Consider the following 4,771-nt stretch of genomic DNA (forward strand, 5'->3'; position numbering starts at 1 on the left):
TAGTTACCAAGAAGTTACCCCTACTTGTAATCAAAAGAAGAAAAATTGGAAAATATGTACAAAAATTGAATGCTCGAATATTTCATTCAAATAAATGAAAAAAATAAGATGTATTTGTAGTGACTGTGTCTGCTCCGAGATGGCGCTATAGGTAGAACTAACATCGGCCCCGGCGGGTTTAAAGGGGTCGTCACTCGTCGCATTGCAACACAGTCACTTCTCAACGATATGTGAGAGGGTGTGTCTTAGGCAAAGATCGCTGGATAGCCTAACTGAAGACTTCACCAGCGATCTCGGGACGAAACACTATATCTCCGGGAGAGGGCGCACCTAAAACTTGGCTCGAGTAAGACTCGCCAAATATTCAATAATAGTTCATGAAATTGTGTATATCTTGATGAAAGCAGCCATTGAATAGAACAAAATATCAAAAATTAGGGGTAAGCAAACTACATAAACAGCTCAAGATGTCCTCCATTTTGGTTGATACATTTTTGTGCTCGTTTGAGAATATTTGTCTTTTATTTCCCTGCTAGCTTCTTGTATTCTTGAAATTAGCTGAACCCGAGTATGTATTTCAGTACAATATACCAGAGTCTTTGGATAACTCCACTCATATGGGATCAAAATCAGGTGATCTGCAAAGCTAGTTGTGAGAGCCTCTCCTCGACTAATCCTTGAATTACCAAAATTATTGTTCAAAAAGTCTCTAACGATGGGCCTATAATGATCTTATTGTATTCATTTACTTCAATAGAATATTCAAGTGATAAATTTTGAATTATGAACATAGAGTTCGCCAATTTTTCTACTTAATGGATCAACCCAGCATAGAGTGAGTGGAGCATCTACTATGCGAAAAGAGACTCAATCGGACATCAAACTACAATCTAGTGAAGTCAAGACTACCTTAACTGCTTGTAGTGTTTAATATCTCTCAGTTCAACAATATCTGTCATTGCTAGAACTGTTCATTACCACACTTGAAATTATTGAAAAATATCCTTCTTATTTATAGTAAAAGGAGAGGTTTATGAATAACATGTGAATGGAATGCTTATACTCTATAAGTATAAGGTTTTATTCGGAATATTATGAATGCGAGATGAATGATTTCCTTAATTTTCTGCGAGTATAAGCATAACCTTGTTGTATCCCCTTGCATCTTTTTTTATTAAAATTCCCAATAACTCTGGACGTAACATACCTTTTTTTTTGTAACTGGCTTCTAATTTTCAAGTAGATCGGTAGATATTTTTTAAATTTTGAATTCTTCAGTGAGTCAAACACAATCATTCTATATCAGTCTTGACTTTCGAAAAATACAGGCATTTGGGCCAAAGATTAATAATAATTTAGTCCCTTTATTTGTGATAAAGAGCAAAAGCAACATAATATCGGGTCTCAAGCTTCACTACATAACCCTTAAACAAAAAAAACAAAAAAAAACAACAATTTCCAATTGTGAAGCAACATATCAAATCGGTAATACAAGTGATGATTTTCGATTATTTCGAAAAGGTTTCAAATTTTCTTTCTTCTGGAAACAGAATCGTTTCTTTCACCATGTGATCCCATAGTAATAATTCATTGTAAAAAAATTACTGGAAAACTTCGAAATCGCTCTGAACGTGTTGACAATATACAAGAAGTCTCCTGAAATGGTTATACCAGTCGAGATATACGATCGCTTGTTTGAATCTCAATTGAGTTATTACGTGTTGAACATCATTGAATCTAGAATTAGATTTCCACGACCGTAGAGGATTTTACCGCGAAAATGAATCTATTAGATTTTCGTTTACGTGATCAAAACCATGTCTAGATCGATTCTTCCGTTATCCTTCTATGAGATCGGTAAAAACCGATCAATTTCTTGGTATTGAGGAGTCATTTCATAGCTTGAATTTCCCGAAGGTTTCTTTTATGACTCCTTCGTTTTCCCAATGCTGTTTTAGGGTGAGGAAGTGATGAGAATTCTTGTCTTTTCAGGACATCTGTGTTGACAACCTGCAGTAAATTTGCTTGCTGAAGGGTGAGTGGGTTTAGTTAATGCTAAATAAACTACGAAGGACATGGGTGAAGAGCCTTCTTTAAGTATGTAATAGAAGCCAAATCTGTTGTTCAATGGGGTGTTAAAGCAGCAGGAACAATCGTATAATGCAGGACAGAACGAGGGACAGACTATACAAGATCGCTTCCCAATTTCATTCAAAGAAATTAACTTTTGCGCGCTTGTATTCACTTCGAATGTAGATTTCACTTGAATAAATATACATACTTAATCCAAAGTCAAACTGTGACAAGCCTTGAAATATAAATGACGTGATCTATCTTTTTTTTAAATTTCCAAACTTTTTAAAAGTTGAACTAGATACTCGAAAAAATTTTCGTCCTTCTTATATAATCTGTGATTTTGGCTAATGTTTGATACTCATTTGTGTTTGTATGTTTCTAGTCATGGTTGATATGTTAGCTGTAGCACCCTTAACATGTAATTACATTTCAACAATGTGTTTATAAAAGTATAGTGATAAATAAATATATTTTGGCAGTTTGAAACAGTGAACTGAAGAGAGAAATGGAAGGTACCCGTAGGTACGCGAATTCGCCTAAAAATGTGCCCAAAAGTGTATGAGAGAGATGGGGCATTTGTGGGAAGGACATCTCTTTCTATAGGTTTTTTATTTACAAATATCAGCTGATTCTCATGACGTTTTTGTGGTTATTTAATTTAATATCGTTTTTATGATGATGTTGAGGAGTATTTAATGAGAAAATACATAAGTAAACCGCATCAAAACAGGAAATAAGTCTCCCAAAACTTATTTTAAACTTTGAAAACCTTCATACTATACGTTATGAATCTGCTAGTTTTTGAGAAATAAATAGGTATAAAGAGAGCGAAAGTTGATTCAACAATGGTTGTATGCTGTGCTGTTAATTGATGCCGAAATTCACACAACAAAAATGAGCCTGTGGCGTTCCACTCGTATGTTGATTAGAAAATATTTTCAATGTAACAATTTTCAATTTGTAAATTTTTATAACTTCAAAAGCTTTATGTTTTCATTATTTCAGGTTTCCTTTTAAACGCCCAGGTATTTTAAAACATTTGAGCAGAGCTGTAGGAAGGGAAAATTGGTTTCAATTATAAACAAGTAGAATAAGTGCATTTTTTATCATAAGATTTTACATCATACCAGGTTATAAAAGAAAAATTTTGAAACTTGATGCATTACCAAGTGTATTCAATATCCCAAAACATTTAAAGAAGAACGTACCGAAACCTGTAAGTGAAATCCGAATCCAAATTATTATTTTTTTATGACTGACTTTTTATATTTTAGATGGCTATACTGCAGGTGTTGAAGAAGCAATGGATGTGGGTTTAAGTATACACCCAGATACTAGTTCAGCAACAGAATCTACTACTACTACTGCAATAACTTCTGTAAAATTTGAAGAGTTAAATATGAATTCAGGTGTTATTTTACTATCTACATCTACAACAACACCAAAAACATAAAATTTTTAGTTCATGCATCACATATTGTATATTCAATAGCAAATTCTTTAGATAAACAAATTAGGGCATTGGTTAGTGAAGACGAATTGAGGAAAACAAAACAAGTTTCGGTGAATAGAGCTATGAAATATTTTTCAGCAAAAATAGATCTCTTTACCCCTGCACACCTTGTGTATACTGAATTTATTGAAGAGAAACTGCAAGAAGTTCAAATCATCAGAAAAATTTCAAATATTAGTATATTCTTGAAATGTAGAATGCAAAATGAATCTAAACTAATTGATGATGAACTTCATGGAAGATCGGCAACCATCAGACAAAATGTCTAAACTCATTTTATCAAAATATTAAGTTTTGTGTATATACTTATGTACATATATTTATAATTGTCTCCATTAAAATTATTTGAAAAAATTTATTCTCGTTTTAATTTGGGAGAGCTCCCATATCAAATTTCAGTAATGCTTTGAATATCAGTGAAAATTTTTTAAATCTTACAAATAAGTATGTTTAATAGATTATGATAAAATAAATGTAAATTTCAGACATATTTTTTTCTTTTACTTATTTATTTTACACCACTCCGGAATCAATTTTGAATGAACATTTTTTTTATCTTTCTCGATAATTAGACATATATAGAAATTCTAAGATTTCTAATTATCAAAATGATTATATTGGCTCAAGAATGTCTGAATATGAAAAAATAAGATTCACGTCACACAAACAGTTTGGAAAACGGAGCAGTCAGTTTTTGTTAAAATTCCAAAGAAATATCGATGAATATTGCGAACTCGTAATTATTGTATTGTATCTTGGCGTTGGCGCTTCTTGGAATGCAGAAAAGTTATTTATTATATTTTCAACGCCTCAATCAAATCGAATCGAATCATGTTAATTTCTAAGAATGAAAAGGCTGGGAAGTGGGAAGTAAATCTTTCAATTTCTTGAAAGAGTCTTCTTCACTACGCCGACCAGCGCCCAAGGCGTCATTCGTGCATAAATTTGTAACTGCTTCCAGAACTCAAAAAAAAAATTCTTCAACAGTTTTTTTTAGTCTCAGTTCTCCATAATTTGAAGTTGGTCAATTTGAAAAGATTCTGATCAATTATTTTCGGTTAATAAGGCTATAAATTTTAATTATCTCCACAATTCTATTGTCTTTTATATTTTGCATAATCTAAAATCTATTAAATATAATCATATAAACTCAGTGCCGTAAATGCGGTATATTAACAAGAT

General features: G+C 32.2%; 1 long non-coding RNA gene across 1 annotated transcript; it reads left to right on the forward strand.

Annotated features, from left to right (window-relative positions):
- The first annotated feature begins 246 nt into the window (after positions 1 to 246).
- On the forward strand, positions 247 to 3,978 carry LOC123686354. The gene is made up of 3 exons (XR_006748459.1): positions 247 to 440; positions 1,993 to 3,292; positions 3,351 to 3,978. It is a non-coding gene; the product is annotated as an uncharacterized LOC123686354 (long non-coding RNA).
- The last annotated feature ends 793 nt before the right edge of the window (positions 3,979 to 4,771 follow it).

This window comes from Harmonia axyridis, chromosome X (genome assembly GCF_914767665.1).
Source record: "Harmonia axyridis chromosome X, icHarAxyr1.1, whole genome shotgun sequence".
Classification (NCBI taxonomy): Eukaryota; Metazoa; Arthropoda; class Insecta; order Coleoptera; family Coccinellidae; genus Harmonia; species Harmonia axyridis.